The sequence below is a fragment of the Phodopus roborovskii genome, unplaced genomic scaffold (genome assembly GCF_943737965.1).
Source record: "Phodopus roborovskii unplaced genomic scaffold, PHOROB, whole genome shotgun sequence".
NCBI lineage: Eukaryota > Metazoa > Chordata > Mammalia > Rodentia > Cricetidae > Phodopus > Phodopus roborovskii.
Window position 1 is genome coordinate 3,573,546 of NW_026126433.1, and position 20,703 is coordinate 3,594,248.

Genomic DNA, 20,703 nt, shown 5'->3' on the forward strand with positions numbered 1-20,703 from the left:
CTTGGGGTTCTGACAGGATACACCCTCAGCTGCAGCCACTAAGAGCACCACTATGTTCCCTTTTAAAAGGGCCCTGCCCTCCTCCCATCCTTCCCTTTTTCCTTCTCTCCTCTCTGTTGTGCTCTCCCTCTTTATCCCTCTTTCCCCTCTCTCCCCATCTTCTTTCCTCTCTCCTCTCACTCCTGCCTCTGGAGGCTGGCCTCTCCCCTCCCCTTTCCCCTTTTTATGATCCCTTTCCCTAATAAAAAATCCCTCCGCTTGAACCCTGTCTCTTGGCATCTTTCTCTCAAGCGCTGCTTTTCTTAAATTACAACAATGGCTACCTCTCTATTCTTCCTAGGGTTTTGGGAGAAACTGTGAAAATGTTTTTACAAAGTAGAGAGAAGTGCACTGAAAGTCGATCCAGGCATGGTTGCACCAGCCTGTAACCCAGAATCCAGCTCAGGCAGGAAGATCCCAAGTTTAAAACAAGCCTGGGCTACACAGTGAGAGTTTATCTTTAAAAAAAAAAATGTCAATTAAATTTCATTTAAAAGCAAATAGAAGGTCTTAAATGAATATCTCAAGACTTATTGTATAGGAGAATGAAGTGTAAAATGAGAGCAATTTTCTGGGAGGAAAGACAGCAGAACAAGCTCTGGGAGGCGAGCAGGCCAGACCTCCTTCAGGAACAGATCGCTTCTCTGCATGAGCATTCGCTGTGTGATCTCAGGAACAGATCACTCCTCTGCATGAGCACTTGACATGTGATCTCCAGGATAGATCCCTTCTCTGCATGAGCATTTGCTGTGTGTTGTCAGGAATAGTTCGCTTCTCTGCATGGACATTCACTGTGTGATCTCAGGAACAGATCACTCCTCTGCATGAGCACTTGCTGTGTGATCTCAGGAACAGATCACTTCTCTGCATGAGCACTTGCTGTGTGATCTCAGGAACAGATCACTTCTCTGCATGAGCATTCACTGTGTGATCTCAGGAACAGATCACTCCTCTGCATGAGCACTTGCTGTGTGATCTCCAGGATAGATCCCTTCTCTGCATGAGCATTTGCTGTGTGTTCTCAGGAATAGATCGCTTCTCTGCATAGGCATTCTCTATGTGATCTCCAGGAAGCCTACAACTCTGAAAGTGCCGGTCAACTTGGAGAAAGGAACTCAAGTATTGGGAAACAGCAGAAAATGGAAGAGGACATTTACTAGGCGATGTGTCAGCTCTAGAAATCTCCACTAACACTGTTAGTAGAGTCTTCAGGGCCTGATAGGAGAAGGAAAGGTGATCTCCACCCTCAGAAAGCAATCACTCATTCCAATAAATATTAATTTTCAAATTCCAAACCCTTGTTCAGAACATGGCTTCAAGCTCTGCTTTGGAAGTTGGACAGGTAGGAGTAGGGGACAGCTTATTGAGTATGATGTGGTAAAATGAAGGTGTACTTTCTGTTCAACTATATGATATGTAAAAACACATAAATAATCTATTATGTCATGATGTCTATATCAGATAGGACATGGTAAACTATGCTACCAAAACAGTTCCAGACTTATAGGTCCACAACTGTTTCTCTTATTTATTTATTTATTTACTTACTTACTTACTTACTTACTTATTTGCTTACTTATTTTTGGTTTTTTCAAGACAGGACTTCTCCGTGTAGCCCTGGCTGTCCTTGAACTCATTCTGTAGACCAGGCTGGCCTAGAACTCCAAGATCCACCTGCTTCTGCCTCCTGAGTGCTGGGAATAAAGGTGTGCACCACCACCACCTGGTTCAGCTTCTCCTTTTTATACCACATATGCACTTGGGTTTCAGAGGGTGACCCATCCTCTTGTCTGAGGGATGACAAGTGCTCAAGACCCATATTTAAATCCTCATTATACTTGAGTATAAGGTTTCCTTTAAGCCTTATCTGTCTGCTTTGGACTCCTGGAGTCTACTCTTCAAAGGCCTCCATTTCAACCTTTCTGTTCTGGGACTTCTCAGTCCTGACATAGTTATACTGGGATGTTCTGCTTACCAGTAACTTCTAGTACAGTTCCCTCTGGCCAAATCATGCCCCTTGACCACAGCCAATATGAACAGCTATTTATACCTAGTTCTTAGCTATGTTGGAAAGTAAGAAGAATACATAAGAGGTTCTATCTTAGGAAACCAAAGAATAATATTTCCATTCTCTGGAGTTCTAGTATTAGCCATTTGCACAGTATTAATTTACTCAGCACAGCTCTGCTGGACCATATCCTAATTTGCTTTTTATTACTGTGATAAACACTAAGCTCCCATGGAATACTCAGTCTGTTTTTTGTTTGTTTTGTTTTGTATTGCTTTTTTTTTTTTTATACTATCCAGGACAACCAGCTCAGGGCTGGCACCAACCACAGTGAGCTTGTCCTCCCATGTAATCATCAATCAGCAGGCCATCCTGTTGGGGTATCTTCTAAATAAATCATTGTTCCTTCTTCCCAAATGGCTATAGCTTGAATCAAAGTGGGAATTTTAAAACACAGCAACCAAATCAGCAGAGGCCCCATCTTCATGGCATGCACTGGGTTGTAGAGATTTGATGGTGAAAATACTGACCTGTGTTCTCCTGTCAAAGGACGGGATGTACAATGACCAACCATTCATTGCAACAGGTGTCAGAAAGGAAGACAGTGAAGCTGTGGATGGGTCCCCTAAGAGCCCTGTGAGAGTCTTCCCAAGAAAGTGGCATTTGACCTAAAATACATAAAAGGTGATTATAGAATTGACCCATGTTGATGAAGAAGAAAGTTGTTGAACTCAGTCATGTGGTTATAAGGGTTCTTCTCAACATAAGACTAGTAACAAGATGTAACAACAACTCACACCTTTAATAAAATGATTCTACACTATCACTGTAGATGTGCACATACATGAATATGTGTGCTATGTGTGTGCATTGAACTACACAAAGCTCACTTCACTATCAGCATGGTGAGCTTTGGCTCCTACTGGTCTCTGGTGAACAAAAGATGGAGTTAGTGAAGAAAATAAATGTAGGGAACTCAAAGCAAATGATTCTGTCATGTACCAAGTAGAGGATAATAGCAAATATTACAAAATGTAAATTAACAATTTTCTCTCCCATTATAGAAATAAGCAAGTTGATTGGTCGATATTTTGAGGATGTTCAGTAGAAGACTTGCAAACAATGCCACTTCAACACAAATGAAACATCACCTTGTCTTGCAAAAGCATCTGTATGATGTCAACACCCTGCAGTCTAGAGTGTTCTACTCGTACACGCATGTGATGAGCTTCATACATATTCAGCCTCCTAACTTGACAGTCACTTCTAAGAGCAGACAAAAGGCCGTTGGTTCTGCTCCGCATGGCGGTTTGTGAAGGGAGAATATCACACGCTTCCCTTGATGATTATATAGCTCTATCCATCTGTCTGCCACTGGGGGGGGGGGGAGGATGAGCTACAGCTCCCACCATCGCCATAAACAAAAGTAGATGGTGCTGTCACCAGTCAGACACACCAGCTAATTGGAGCTGTCGACAGACATAATATTCTGTGTCCACAGCTCTAGAAACGGTTTGAATCAGCAATGATATGGTGGTTGATGGTGAGGATGGCACAAGTGTCTCTACTCACAAGCTAGAAATGACATAATGAGAAAAGAATCATTCAAATACGCCTCCTAGCCTCTGGTGCTCTGCCGAGATCTTTCTCTGTATTGCTTCCTAGGCTGACAGCTTAATATGATACTCATGATGTCAAACTTTAAAATTCATCTTGCTAAAAAGATATGTTTCAATGAGCTACCAAGACTTACTCTTTGAGGAAATTAATAAGAAAAATGCTGTTATTTGTAGAGCTTCACCAAGTAGATACTAAAAGGAGAGGGGGATATTTCATGAATTTGGTACTTATATATCTATGGGTGTATGGTGATATTCAGGAAAGTAATTCTATAGTTACATGTTTACACATGCTGCTGGGTATGGCTTATTGCTGAATATCCCTTCTTGTTGGACAAAGCAAGCTCAAAATAGAAAGTGTTTGACAAGCCTTTGTAACATCAGTGTATGTCATACATTAGAAAGGAAAGCTCACAGTGTGCTTACAGCAATGAGACACAGGAAGTTCGTTACTGCTGTCTAATAGTCTATTCAGCTTCTAAATAATCTAATGACTTTGTCATTAAGGTTTGGAGCTTTGCTCAGCCACTGCCTTGTTTCAACATGTTGCTGAGCCCTTCTTTGCTTCCAAACTTCCAACATTGGTACCTCTCTATAGGGTTAAGAGATAATAAGCCACAAAGTGCATAGATCAGTGTTTGACCCATCACAGTGAGAAATCACTACATATTTCTCTTATTGTCGTTATCATAATTATTATGAGGCATGATCAATTTTTGAGAGCCTTTATAATTAATCAAAGTAAAAACTGTAAATACCAAAGCTTAAAGGTTAACAAGGCTGGCAAGAGGCCTGGTCATAGGGCAGATTCGGGCACTTGAGAAAGTTCCTGACATGTATGCCTGTTTCCTGTAAAGATTAAGGACAACAGCCTCAATGGGTGTTTTAAAGGATGGGACCTGATGCATTCAAGGCATCCAGTCCATGAGCCATAAGAATTAATGTGTGTGGTGATATTTTGTTTATGATCTAACAAATAAATCTTGCCTGAAGATCAGAGTGCAAAGCTAGGTACACTAGTCAGCCATAGAGGCAATGGTGACATACATCTTTATATATATATATATATATATATATATATATATATATATATATATATATATCCAAGTCCTTTTAAATGAAAACAAACATTTATAGACAATCTTTGGGAATTTGGATATCGTTCTTTCCAAACTACTTCCTGCTGGTAAGGGGCGCTGTCATGAGGGATTCTAAGAAGATGCAGAAATCCTGGCTGTAGTCTACAAGGCTGCTTTGTCCAGCTGTTTTGAATGTAGGATCACCTGGTACTCTGTTTCAGGCGGTCTGGCTTGACCAAACCACATTAGTCTGGAAGGAATCCACTGTTTTTCATTTTCTGTGGAAACAAAATAGAAATCCTTTCCCCCAGTAACTTGTCCTTGGACTTAAATTTTGGAGTCAAAACATATTTTTATTTAATTTATTATTTTACATGTTGATCCCAGTTCCCTCTTCCTTCCCTCCCTCCCTCCCTCCCTGCCTTTTACCCCTCTGCAATGGTCAGGCTCTACTGTGAACTTGACTGCTCTAGAATTCCTGGGAAATGTGTCTCTGTGTATCCATGTGGTTGTTTAACTAAGGAGGGGAGACCTACTCTGAATGTGGGTGGCACCATCAGGACTGAATAAAAAGAAGAAATTAAGCCAAGTGTAAAAATTTTCCCTCTTGTTTTCCTGACTACAGACACAATGCTGTCAGCCATCTCCTGCATCCCACAGCCATGCCTTCTCTTTCATCATGGACTATATACTCTCAAGGAATAAGGAGCTTTATTCCTTAAGTTGGAAAAGCAATGTGTATCACCTCGACTTTTTTCCACATGGTTCCACAAAAGTAGTAGTCTCAGATGTTTCTGTCTTTTCCATCTGAAATCATCCTAACCACCTTCCACTCATCCATCACTCATTTTTCCACACCCACTGGCACATTATAAAGCTAAATAACCCAAGGAAGCAACACTCAGCATACCAACAAGGTCAGTATAAATCTGCCTGAGTTGTGAGTCTAGTGATTTCACTCTCAGCAGAAATAAGGGAGACGAAGAAGAAAGCCTTTGTCTGGAAGGCAGGTAGCGTGGTTACTCTCCCTGAGATGAAAGCACTAAGGGAGGAAGAGTTTATTCTGGCTCCCAGGTCTAGGTTACAGACCATCACAGAGGGGGAGTCATGGTGGCAGGAGCTTGAGGCAGCTGGTCACATCGTGTCCACAGTCAAGCAGTGATGAATACTCTCTCATCTTTATACCATCCAGAACCCCAATCCAGGGAATGTTTCTACCCACAGTGGGTGGTGTCTTCCCAGCTTCATTAATGTAATCAAGATAATCACAGGCATGCTCAGAGTTCAGTCTCCCAGTCATCTATATACATGTAGAGAAACAGCCATAAGATTCTTACCAGTCATATGTGCACTTGCATACACATAGACAGTCACAAGATTCTATCCTCAGCAACTTGACGCTTGAGATTAATCATCAGAGCAGATAAATTACTTTTGTAGCACAGACTTCAGCACTACAGGCTCAGTCTGAAAGGCATTTCTGTCCCAGACAATAGGTGCTGTCAACACATAGGAAATAGTTGGAAAACAACATAACTATAACAGAGCTTTGCCTGGTCACTCTCTCAGTCTTAAGGCTTAAGAAGGTGGCTTTGCCCTCTGAAAGGCTGGGTAAGCCAGCTGTGACTGCGAGACCTGCCTTCATTAATGACCAGGGTCCCTTCTGGCATAAGGAACAGAATAACATGGCTTTGATTCGGCTTCATCATCAGCCCCATGGCCATGACCCCTGAGTGGCCACAAGGTACATCTACTACTCAGTTCCATCACTAGAGCCACTTAGGTTCTCTCTAACCCTCCACCTCTGCCCCTGCTGTGGCTTGACCTGATACATCATTTGTTCCTGTTTGTCAATTCAATTGCTATCATCAAACCCCATTGATGGACCCTCCAATATCTTAAGCAGTGAATCCCTTTATGAGGGACTCCCTGGGTCCGATGATGCCTGCACAGACTGTGGGTAGGTCTTCGTTTTCCACTGTATTTTTTTCTTTCATGCATTTTAATCAGTAATTCATAAGCCTTCTTTCTCTCGCTGTATTGCCAGCTTATTTTCTCACCTCATGTGCTTTTCTTTTCTATTTCATGGTTACTTGAATGAACCAAGGAATTAATGAGTTCCTCTCACCCCTTCTCACTTTGCATTCATGAATTGCATGTGCTTTAATAAACAAAACCCAGACCACCAACATACCATGAGAAGGAAAATGCTGTAGCAAATACAGTAGCAACTTATTCAATGGGGTATTTAACTATTTTTTAAAACATACTTGGTTTTCTTTTTATTAACATATGTTCATAGCACATGTTAATGGGGTCCAGTATGAAATCTCAACCATACATGTAACATGCCCTAATGAAATCCACATCTTTTGCCACCCACCACAGCCCTTTCCAAGCTCCAGGAAATCACTACTCTACACTCAAGGCAAGGTTTTTATAGGGTCCACATAAGGGAGAGGACATGTGGTACACATCTTTCTATATCTGGTCAATTTCAGCATGCAAAATGCCCTCCATCCCCATCCCCTTTCTTTTTTGAGATTATAACTTAATTACAAAACTTCTCCCTCCCAACCCTCCCTGTTCTTCTTCTAATGTATGGTCTCTCATTTCAAACTAATTGTTATTGCATGCATATATGTACTTGTACATAAATATGTATTTCTAAACATAAACTGTTGAGTCCATATAATGTTTCTTATATATATGTTTTCAGGGCTGACACTTTGAACTAAGCAACCAATTGGCATGCTCTTCCCAGGGGAGATACCTTCCTGCTCTCAGTTTTTCTCAGTTGACTGTAGTGACTGTAGTTCTTTCTGTATGATTTGTTTGGCATGTTTGGCATATTCATTGGCATCATCCTTGTTTAGCTCCTGTTTGGGCATTCATGTTGGTGAGACTTCAAGGGTTTTGCTTCTGATATTACTAGGAGACACAATCTCATAGCAAACTCCTCTGGCTCTTAAAATCTTTCTGCCCCTTCCTCCACAAAGTTCCCTGAGCCCTAGATGTGTGTTTTGTAGATGTATCCATTGGAACTGGGCTCCACAACTCAGAAGTTTGATTGGTTGTGGCTTTCTGTAGTGGTCTCTGTCTGTTGCAAAGAGAGATTTCTTTGATGGGGTGGTGCTGACTTATCTGTGGGTATAAGGACAACTGTTTATATACTTGTCAGTATATGCTGGTTTAGTAAAATAATAGTTTTATGTTCTCCAACAACCATGACTTCACTAGCAGAGAAGTTATCTAGGTTTCTAGTAGGAGGCATGATTTTTGTCGTGTTGAGCAGGTTTTAAGTCCAATTAAAGAGCTGTTCTTACTGCCAAGTTATATGTGTCACTACTTCCCCCATTGAATTATCTTGCTATGCTGGCCACTGAGGTAGTCCCTTGGTGTCATAGCCAGCTAGGCCTTGTGGTTGCCTCACTTCTTTAGAAGCTTGCATGATGCCCTCTTGTACTGTGAAAGCCAGTCCCTGATGAGGGGACATCCCTGTCAGTTCCAGCTCACAGGTCTCTGGGCCCTGCTTCTGAAGTGTATGGAGTCATCAGTAATGGGGATTCATATTCACCTTTGAGGGGTAACCAAGGATTACAACAGGCAATATGTTTGGGGGAGTCTCTTGGACAGCTAGGGCCAGCAACTCAAAGGTCATTTTTATTAACATAACCATGGAATTTTAACTTGAAATCTATCATAGAGAAGCCTTCCTCTACAACTAAAACTTTCTCATCAGCAATATCTTTACTAATTATTCATAAAAGCAGCTCCCGTTGAGTGTGCCTTAGGGAATCTTCACCTAGGCTTTCATTTATCTCCAAGTTGAGAGACAAGGCAAGAGTAAAAACTTTTGAGATAGTGAGGCAGAGGTACCCTGTAAAACTCTTTAAGACTGCAGCAGAGCAGTGATGAATGGAACCTCCTGGAGTTGCAGTGTACAACCTTCCCTGCTGGGGTCCTAGTGTCTATGAACTGGGACATGTCGTGGGACACTGATGTCCAGTGACAGCTTCCAGTTCAGAGAGAATGCCGCCTTCTCCTTGCTCTCAGTGGGAGTCCTGGGCCTTGCCTTCAAGGTCTCTTTGCTGAAGGCACTAATTGAATCCTGAGTGCTCTACTTGATAGACTAGTCATCTCTGAAAGGCTATACCTGCCAGCACTCCTCTCCGTGTGCTTATCATTCCTACATACACACACACACACACACACACACACACACACACACACACACACAACACCACCATTTCCTATTTTTGAGATGGGTTTGGAGTATTCCGTGTAGCTCAGAATTCACAATGTAGTCAAGGATGACCTTGAACTTCTTATTCTCCAGCCTCTAACTCACAGGGGTGTTAGATTATAGGCGTGTGCTACCATGGCTGATGTATGCAATGTGGGGGAATGGGACCTAGGGCTTTGGATATGCTGTATAAGCACTGTGCCATCAGAGTCAAATCTCCAGCCTGGGTTTTAGGGTTTCAACATAGGAATTTCAGGTAGACACATTCAATTCACGGCTCACTTGCCTGGTCTATCCCAGCTGATGCCTGTTGTTCTATTAGTTGCTAATAAGCCAGTCTTTCACTCATAATAGTACCCCAGACTTGTAAAGTTACCTCCACCATCTTTGTCAATCAATACAAAGAAGTGGGGCTTCCTTGGATACTCCTCTGTGTCTAAGACCTTTCATTTGTTTTTTGAGACAGGGTCACCTGGATAATTTTGCCTCCAGAAGTCATGGGTTAAATGAAAATCTCAGTGTTGGGCACGAGTTACCTCCCTACAACTTAGTGGTCAGAGAGGCTCCAGAGACACCTAAAACAACACAGGCTATTCTTTTTGCTTAGTTGGCTGCTATAACTAGATAGTAAGACTTTATTATTGAAGAAACCACTCACTCTGAATGCAAGACAAAGAGAAGGTAATCCAGATAGCTTATGTAGTACCAAAAGGTGTTAAGCAGACATCAGTGGCATCACTCAGTCCTGGACCTTGCAAGTTACAATACCAACCTGTCTAGCAAGATGTGCCCACTGGTGCAGTAATGTCTCGACAGTTATGGGAGTAACCAATTGCTTTCTGGTTGGATGAGTCTTGCAAACTTGAGCAAAAGTCCATGACTGAGGAGGAAATAAGCCCTAGAAGACAACCCATCATTTTCTCTATGTTAAATGGTCATACCATCAACCCACCTTCTAAATATTTATATTTATATTCATAGATTTGTGTTACTATCAGCTTTGGTCAAGGTAGCTTCTTTTTGTAGGAGAGTTGAGTGCAAAGTGTTAATAACCCTCAGTGCTCAGCTGCAGACAAGTCATCTGTATCAACCTCCCCCCCCCCACTCTTACCTAAGGCTCTAGGAACATTGAGTTTGTAAACTGGTGGATAAGGATATGTGAAGGGCTGACTTCTGGACATGCCATGCCTGTGGCACACATTAGCTCACATCAGTTGTGGTTACCTAAACAAGGTCAAGTCAGTCAGTATTCCAACACCAACAGAGGAAGGAGCTGTTAGCAATTAATAGTTACTGAAGGAGGGAAAAATATTCTCCTTTAGAAACATGCCTGTTGATAGGTTGCTCATGTCTCATTAGACATCCCCAGATCCATGTGTATTTGAGCAGTTTGACTGGACTCAGGTGGTTTCCAATGGTAAAAAATAAATAAATAAATAAAAGGACATGAAGTTGGGAGGGAGCCTGGGTGGAGGACACTAGGGAAATTTGGAAGAAGGTAATGATGGATGGATATGATGAAAATACAATATGTAAATTGCAAATATTATAAAATTTTCAACAAAAATTTAAATTACACACACACAGACACGGTATTGAGGGAAAAAATGAAGTATATCTGAAAGCATGGGTGTGGGCTTCTTGAAGAAGAGTCATACTTCATTAAAAAGGTTCGTAAGCATAAGAGTTAAGATAAAGAGATACTTGCGATAAGAATGAGATAAACCCAAATGTGGGTACATAACACTCAAGGAAATGCCACAGTGACTTGCTTTAGCCATGTACTTTTTTTGGTGGTTCTTGTTGCATCTCAAAAGGTCACTAAGAAACTGTTGTTTCCTTTGCTCTGTTTGTAATAAGTGGTTTTATAGGATGGCTCTTCTTAGGTGGGAAGACAATGGTAAGAGGAAACAAGAGCCAACAGTTTGCATGGGATCAGGTAGGACATGTCCTTTTTACTTTAATTGGGGTTTCTGGTGAAATTTGTATAAAATTGTAGGTTTCTAGCTAGGAAAGGAATAAGGCCAAATGTTCAACATGCTGGGATTCTCACACATGAGCTAGTAAGAGGCTATTAACCAGACAGGGTGAGGGACTCCCTCTCCTTCCTTTGTTTCTAGAATTCTCCCTATCTTCCTACCCTGTCTCAAGGAGGATGGGCGATATGTGCTGGAGAATGCAGTTGAGGGGAGGATCTGCTTTGAAGGAACTGCAGCCACCAGTTTTATAGCAGGAACAGAACAGCTTACTCACCACTGGCCATTCATTCCCCTCTCCAGAAACTGTCTGCTGAGCACCAACTGCGCTGCACACCATTCCAGGGAGTTCAAAGAGACACTGAAATCATTGTCTTCTTAGAGAGCATTCTAGCTGGAGAGATGGATTACAACCAAGGTCAACAATGAATGCTTAAATTGTTGACAATCTGTGCCAAAGAGAAAAGGTGAACAAAGAGGTGAATACAAGAGGAAGGCAGAGAATTTGAGTTGGCATTTCCATGACCTAAAAAGAGTGATTTAGGGGTCCAGAGAAGAGAACTTTCAAAGCTAGGCTCTATCAAGAGCCAAGGTTCTGGGACAGGTCTTTGAAAATTGTCAGGGGGCTGGTATGGCAGGGAAAGACCTCGTCAGAAAGATGGGGCCAGAACACCAAGGAAATGGCTTGTAAAGTACTTACCATATAAGCTCAAGGATCTGAGTTCCATCCCCAGTGTCCATGTAAAGGCAGGGTATGGTGGTGTGTGCCTATAATCACAACATTAGGAAGGCAGAGATGGAAGGGGTTTCCAGCAAGCCTAGCTAGTCAGTGAGCTAGTCACTGGCCATCAGTGAGAGACCCTATCTCGCAGGAAAATGTGAAAAGCCTTTGCAATAGAAATCGGAGAGAGCTGGTAGATATTTTCACAGTATGGTGGTGAGAGGAGGAGGAATTTTGAATCTCGGTGCTCAAGCTGAGAAAGTTTGCTGACAACCAGTGTGAGGTGAGAGAAAAGAGGAGGCATGAGAATAAGATGATCACTGTCAGTTGGCAGAAGGAGAAAGAGCAGGAGAAGACTGGCAAGAAAAGTCCATGAACATCAGGCAGCTGAATGTTTGCTCATGGGAAATTCCAGATAATTGCCATCACCAGGCTATCACAAAATTGAGCTCAGATGTAAAGAGGAGAAGCCAATCTGACAGAAAAGACAGAAGGGGGTTGCAAAGTATAAAGACCCTGATATGGGTGCATTTGAGGACAGTCTTCAGTAGAGTGAGCCTGGCAGCGATGCACAGTGAGCCCTGTCTCTCACTCACTACCAGCCTCCCTGGGAACCAGCAGTACTCTGAGCTGGCTGCAAGGCATGCCATGCAGACATACGATTTAACTTCTTGCCATCTGAAACCCCTCTGTTTCAAGTCTTGGAATTCAAAACAATTGCTGGCAAAATCAGTCAAGTGCAATGACATTTGTGTAAACCCCAAGCCCAGAGCATTAAGGTGTAAAATAGTTAGATCTAATCTGTCTCTGGGGGCTTAGCAGCTGCTGCAGCCTGACCGTTGGCTATTTGTTATCAGCTCTTCACCTGGGCTGGCTAAATAACTACAGATCGGGTTTCTAGAAGCTCGCTAATTTTAACTATGTATATAATCACATGCATCCTGAAATAGTGTAGTATAGAAACATTCATAGATGTAGCATAGTATAGAAATAATATGAGTAGCATGGTATGGAAATATTCAAGGAACTAACATAATAGAAAAATAGTGTTGTGGAGTATAAAGACTCATAGGAATAGCACAGAATAATAGTATAGAAATAATGTAATATGGAAATATACATAGCATAGAAATATTCATAGAAACAGGACGGGGGAAATGGCCCACTTAATAAAATATTTGATACACAGGCGTGGGAACCTAAGTTCAGATCCTCAATACCCATGTTTAAGGAGGACAAAAAAGCTAGGCATTATGAACGTGCTAGTGATCCCAGCATTAGCGGCAGAGACAGAGAACCTTTGAAGCCTACTGGCCAATCACCTGGTGTCAGTGAGCCCCAAGCCTAGTGAATAACTGGCCCCAAAAGTAAGGTAGAGAGTGATACTGACCTCTGGCCTCCACACACATGTACACACACACAAACACATACAAATGCACACCACACATACACACACACAAAATGTTCATAGAAATACAGTATAGAATATTCATAGAAGTAGTGTAGTATAGAAATATGCATACATACACCTTACAATTATAAAATATTACAAAAAAGACACAGCAGACAAGGTCATAAGAAGAAGAGATTGAAAGCAAGACCATCTGGAATGCAGAAACGATTTGGCCAGTTCACAGCTGAAAGGCTGGAGCACTCTCTGTACAAAGTGTGTAAACTGTGCCTCTAGACAACACACAGTCTCTGCAGCTCCAGAAAAGGTGACTACTCCTTTTAGTTTGTTCCAGGGTATTATTTCTTGTCCATTTTTAATTCATTGCCATTTTTCTACATATGATGTTGAAAATTGATATATTGGATTTATAATGGAAATACTTTAACTTCCTAAAGTTTCTATTACAATGAAGAAAAATGCATACTTAGAAACCACACAAAGCCTAAATATTGATAAAGTGATTCAAACAAAGTGATAAGACTGAGACTTCTTTCCGTGGACAGGTAGGTCTCTGTCAGCCACAACACTAAACATGCACTCACACCCATGGAGTGACTTTGCAGGGTTAGCACAAGTAGTCATTCATGATACTGAGATCCAAGTAAACCCCCTTCTCCCTGGAGCTATGCCCCAGTTCCCAGAAGGCCCCAGGAGGGATCTGCATAAACACTGTGACCGTTATTTGTCTTCACTGTGAGCCAGGCAACAGCAGCTGGCCTGTTTGCATGGTATGCAAATGGCGCTTCATCAGGGAAGAAAGGCCCACTGCTCTGTTGCTTGCAGAGCAAACATGAACTGCTATGGGAAGGAAGCCAGCAGAGAAACAGACAGAAGGGAGAGGGGCAGTGTGGCAGGTCAAGAAACATCTTCTACAGAAGCAACACGCAGTGGCAGAAAATGTTGACAAGCCTGGGCCCAGCTTTCTCAGGCTGGACAAATAATACGTGGGTGGCAGCCCGGTGGGAACCGGGTGTGAATCGTATGAGGCGAGTGGGAGCCGGGTGTGAATCGGGTGGGAGCAGGGTGAGAGCGGGTGGGAGCCAGGTGGGAGCCTATCCGTCTACTTTGTCTTTACTTCACAGAAAGAATCTGTGAAATGTCTTAGATGTGTAGAGTCACCCAGGGCTACTGAGGGTCGAGCAAAGGCTCTGAGGTGAAGAGAAGAATGATGGGAGAAACAGAAAAGAAAGAAGAGAGGAAGGGAAGGAGGGAAGATCTGAAGTGAGTCCGACCCGGAGTGTCCTAGGTTTCACAGCATAGTCATCATGGATTTGCAATAAAAACCTGGTCCTCGATGTCTTGGTTTCCTTGTCTACAGTAATCATAAGGGTAGCAGCCACAATGTGTTTCCAGTAAAGTAAATGCATCTTCCTCCATGCTTTGCTTGACATGGTCAGAAAAGTCGGTGTGAGAGCTCAGAGTCCAACTCCTCAAGTTCTCCAAACCCCAAAGCAACAGACCACAATAGGGAGAGATCAAGAAACTGGAGGGACCCACAACGAAGCAACCTACCTTTCCGGGGCTGTGCAATTCCGGGAAGAACAGCTACACTGCTCGGATGCAAATCCTCTTTCAACACATGATGAGTAGTGATTAAAATTTCTTTAAAATACCAGAGCTTAGCGAAGCCGGCTGGAAGGTTCTGGGCTCCAGTGCCCACATAACATGTAGTGTGTGAAGCAGTGCCTGGCTGAGAATCTGAGAGCCTGGTAGTTCCTTGTGACTCCTCCTCAGTCCCTCCTTTTACACACAGGAGCAAGTATCTCTGAATTACAGCCTTCACTCCCTGTCTCTGATTTTTTTTGTTTTAAATAGTCCAAAGTAATGTGCTTTTTAGTTGGGCTTGTCATTTTTTATAATTTAAAGACTCAGGCTGAAGAAGTTATTCAATGGCTTTTCTTTAAAAACTGCTTGTGGATCTCTATTTTGTACCACATTCTTATCTGAAATTTTACTATCTCAGTTTTTAAATTTATGTTTTTATTTACTGTCCCCCTTCAAATATTCTCCTAATTTTGTTTATTCATTTTTCCTTACATGAACATTTTCTTTTCCTAGGTTTCTTTTTTCCCCCTTTCTGCTGTTTTCTCCTTTCTCTCTCCCTCTATTTTTAACAATATTTTGGCTTTTCTAATACCTAATATTTTTTTATTAATTTCCTTTTTACATTCCAATCCCAGTTCCCTTCCCTCCTCTCCTCCTGCCCCCCCCCCACCTCCCACCTACTCCACAGAGAGGGTAAGGTCTCTCCTAGAAAGTCTACAGTTCTATCATCTCCTTGAGGCAAGACCAAGTCACCTCTCCACCCACACAACCCTGTGTCTAAACTGAGCAAGGTATCTCTCCATATAGACTGTGCTCCACTAAGTCAGTCTGTGCATTAGAGTTAGATCTTGGACTCACTGCCAGTGGACTCATATATTGTCCCAGTCACACCACTGTCACCTCTATTAAAGGAGTCTAGATTGGTCTTATGCAGGATCCCCATTTGTCAGACCTGAATCAGGGATCTCTTAATCAGCTTGGGTCAGCTGATTCTGTGGGTTTCCCCATCATGGTCTTGACTCCTTTGTTCATATTATCTTACCTCCCTCACTTCAATTGTACTCCAGAAGCTTGGCCCAATGGTTAGTTGTGGATTTCTGCTTCTGCTTCCATCTGTTTCTGAAAGAGGATTCTAGCCTCTCTGGGGTCATGGATTGTAGGTTGGGTATCTTTTGCTTTATATATGGTATCCACTTATGAGTGAGTACATACTATATTTGTCTTTCTGGTTTTGGGTTACCTCACTCAGGATTTTTTGTTTGTTTGTTTGTTTGTTTTTTCTAGTTCTGTCCATTTGCTGCATTGTGTAAATATACCACATTTTCTTTTTCCATTCTTTGGTTGAGGGGCATCTAGGTTGTTTTCTAGATCTGGCTATTACAAATAATGTTACTATGAACATAGCTAAGCAAATGTCCTTGTGGTGTGACTGTGCCTCCTTTGGTTATATGCCAAACAGTGGTATTGCAGGTAGGGTTATCCTAATTTTCTGAGAAATCACTATACTGATTTCCACAGAGGCTGTACAAATTTGCACTCCCACCAGTAATAGAGGAGTGTTCCCCTTTCTCCACATCCTCTCCAGCATAAGCTGCCATTGGTGGTTTTGATCTTAACCATTCTAATCAGCATAAGATGGAATCTCAGAGTGCTTTTGATTTGCATTTCCCTAATGACTAAGAATGTTGAGCATTTCCTTAAGTGTCTTTCCGCCATTTGAGATTGTTCTGTTGAGAATTCTCTGTTTAGATCTATACCATATTTTAATTGAATTATTTGGTAGTTTGATATCTAGTCTCTTGAGTTCTTTGTGTATTTTGGAGATCAGCCTTCTGTCAGATGTAGGGTTGGTGAAGATCTTTCCCATTCTGTAGGGAGCTATTTTGTTTTATTGACTGTGTTCTTTGCTTTACAGAAGCTTCTCAGTTTCAGGAGGTCCCATTTATTAATTATTGCTCTCAGAGTCTGTGATACTGGTGTTCTATTTAGGAAGTGGTCTCCTGTGCCTATGTGTTCAAATGTATTTCCCACTTTCTTTTCTATGAGATTCAGTGTGGATGCATGTATATTGAGGTCTTTGATTTGCATGACAATAGATATGGATATATTTGCTTTCTTCTACATGTTGACAGCCAGTTATGTTATACCAGCACCATTTGTTGAATATGTTTTCTTTTTTCCATTTTATATTTTTAGCTTTTTTGTCGATAATTAGGTGTTCATAAGTGTGTGGGTTGATATCAGGTCTTCAATTCAATTCCATTGGTCCACCTGTATGTTTTTATGCCAATACCAAGCTGTTTTCATTAGTATAGCTCTACAGTAGAGCTGAAGTCAATTTGAAGGGATGGTGATGCCCCCAGATGATCCTTTATTATACAGGACTGTTTTGGCTATCATGGGTTTTTTGTTTTTCCATGTAAAGTTGAGTATTGTTCTTTCAAGGTCTGTGAAGAATTGTGCTGGGATTTTGATGGGGATTGCATTGAATCAATAGATTACTTTTGGTAAGATGCCATTATTACTATGTTGATTCTACCTTTCCAAGAGCATTTTCTGATATCTTATTTAATTTCTTTCTTTAAGGACTTGAAGTTTTTGTCATACAGGTTTTTCACTTGTTTGGTTAGAGTTACCCCAAGATATTTTACGTTATTTGTGATTGTAAAGGGTGATGTTACTCTGATTTTCTTCTCAGACTGTTTGTCATCTGTATAAAGGAGGGCTACTGATTTTTTTCTTTTAGTTAATCTTGTATCCTGCTATATTATTGAAGGTGCTTATCAGTTGTAGGAGTTCTCTGGTAGAATTTTTGGGATCACTTATATAAACTATCATATCATCAGCAAATAGCAAGAGTTTGACTTATTCATTTCTAATTTGTACCCCTTTGATCTATTTTTGTTGTCTTATTGCTATAGCTAGAACTTCAAGTACTATGTTGAATAGATATGGAGATAGTGGACAGCCTTGTCTTGTTCTTGATTTCAGTGGGATTGCTTTGAGCTTTTCTCTGTTTAGTTTGATGTTGGCTGTTGGGTTACTGTCATGTTTTTATTTTTTAATTCCCCTTCTCTTTTTTTATGTGAGAGATACCTTTTATTTCATATGTCTTGTACAGTTTTACATACTGTTTTTGACATTTGTAAATTTATACATTTAATATAAACAAATATACATATATGGCTATTATTTTGTTGTGTTTTTGTATTTTTAGCCTTAAGGCATACATTTCCATAAGTAGCAATTATGCCCTGAAACCAAGGAAACATATACAAGATAATGAATACAGGAGAAAGTACAACAAGCCTCAATCATACACCTGTAAGAACTCCAGACCACTAAGGAGCACCAAAGTTTGGAGAAATATGTTTCTTCAAGGAAGAACACACCAATTGTCAGTCCTGAAAAGATATGTAAAAGTAACATTATACAACCAAGCTGACAATGTATCAAGTCCTTCTTCATATGTTAACTCCCAAATAATGACATGGAGACTTTCTATTAATTATAAAAATATGGTCTTTAGCCTAAGCTTGTTTCCAACAGCCCTTATAACTTAGTTAACCCACTTATTTTCCCTTCTTACAATGAATGGATTTTGGTTTTTGATTTTTTTTTTCATTAATAAGAAAGGTTTTCTGCTTTGCTCATTTTTCTTTTTTCTAATCTTTGTTCTTTGTTCCTCCCCACATAACATTCTCCTTTGCTTTCTTTCCATCTCCTGCCAGTTATTAAATATGGTGGCTGCCTCTCTGTTTCCCTAGTCACCCTGACTCTTTGCCTTGTCTTATTCACTTACTATTTCTATACCGACCTCATTTTGTCTTTAACTTCAAAGCACATTCTTGTAGGCATCAATATGTAAATGGAGTTCTTAGTTGGTCTAGATAATAAAAACCTGGAGTCAGATATAGAGGAAAATGCTGAGAGATCAGAGTGAAGAAGGAAAAAGCCACTGCCATGCCTTGCTTCGTTAGCATTTTCCACAGACAAGAGAACAAGTTTCTCTTTCTCCCTGCTTATATCCTGTTTCTGCCCAGCTAGCTCATTTCCTGTCTATCTGTGTAGATCTCTAGATCTCTATGGTCAGCTAGTGGCAAGCTCCATTCTCTGACTTCAGATAGGTTTTATTTGTACAAACAAGAAATCACCACACATTCTACAATGGTTTTACCATCTTCAACTCAATAAAGCAAAAGCAATGTGTTGGTGGCTATCAATGATTTTAAGTGTATTTCTTGGGCTGTTTGATGTTGCTACTCATGTAATAGTGGGTTTCTTCCTGTGTGCATGGTACCAGGGATTGAGCCTCTAGAGAGGGCTGCTCAATAAGAAGCCTAAAAACTACAAGAGATATCTGAGCTAAGTGTGAAAATTCGAGAAACATTAAAAAAATATGATAATGTGATTTCTCCAGAATGTCAGGGATCCTTAGCAACTGAATTCAAAGACACTGATACAGATGTCAGATGAAGATTTGTAAAGTTTCAGGCAAAAGTGGTCAATGAAAGAACTTTGCTTGCTAATGCTATCTCCGTACTCTGGCAGAGAAGCTCCTGGGCAGGCCAGCCTGAAGCAGGCTAGAGACAACAGTTGGACAGACACACAACCAAAAAAAGATAACACTATGTCCAGGTCACATGACAAAAACAAAACTGATATGAAAGACTAAGATGACACAAAGTATAAGCCATTGGTCCTGAGAAAATGTTCTCCTATAAGAATAGCCTAGATAGACCCAGGGCATGGAACTTATATGGTCATCATGAATATGACATAAAAATTCCCTATGTTTAAAGAAGACATGAATGAACAGACATATCAATGAAATTAATGAGGATAGAAATAAATGGGTGAAATTCAGGAAGACACAAATACATGGCTAAATGAAATGACAAAGATAATTCAAGATTTGAAAACTGAATTCATTAAGGAGATAAAAATACTGAACAAAGCTCAAGCTAAAATGAAAACAGTTGAAAAACTCACCCTAATAGGGAAACTCCCCAGAACAGAGAAAATCCATATCAGTAGAATGGATCAGTAAAAAGTAGAATACCAGGACTTGAAGATAAAGTAGACTACTCAAACAAAACACTATATTTTTAAAATGTGAAAGGAAGATATAGAAAACTCAAGAAACTATGGAATACGAAACCTTTGAATTATAGGCACAGAAGGAGAAAAATCCCAGGTCAATAGCTTAGACCAGATCTTCAACAAGATCATTTTTAAAAAGGTCCCTAAATTAAAGAAGGACATATTCAAATAGATACAAGAAACAACAGAACACTAAATAGACCAGAAAGGGAATTTCTCACAGCACATTATAGTTAAAGAATTAAATATACAAAACAAATAGAAGATACTCAAAGCACCAAGAGGAAAACCTCAAGCCATATGTAAAGGAAAACCCATCTGAATAACAGCTGATTTCTCAATGGAAACTTGAAAAGTCAGAAGAGTCTAAAGCAATGCACTTTAAGTTTTAAAAGACCACAGATGCTAACCCAGACTACTTTACCTGGCAAGACTACCTGCCATAACTGAAAAAGAAAGAAAATCATTCCATGATATACACATGCTAAAAGAATGTTCACCAATGATAGTGGGCATTTTCAACACCCCTGTTTCTCCCATTGGTGGATTATCTGAACAAAAACAAACAGAACAACATCAAAATTAAATGACATCTTACATCAAGTGAACCTAAACTAAGGTATCTACCAAGTACTTCACCCAGCACTAAAGGATATACATTCTACTCATCACTTCATGGAAGTTTCTCTAAAATAGACCACACCCTGGAACATAAAACAAATCTTAACAAATCACAAATCAGGGAATATGGAAATAACTCCATGCATCCTAAATGACCACAGTTCAATAAAATGTATAATCAACAGCAAGGAATCTCTAGTAAGAAGACAAACTCATGGGGATTGAACAACACATTTACTGAATGATGAAGAAATCAAGAAATTTTAAATTCCTGAAATTAAGTGAAAATGAAA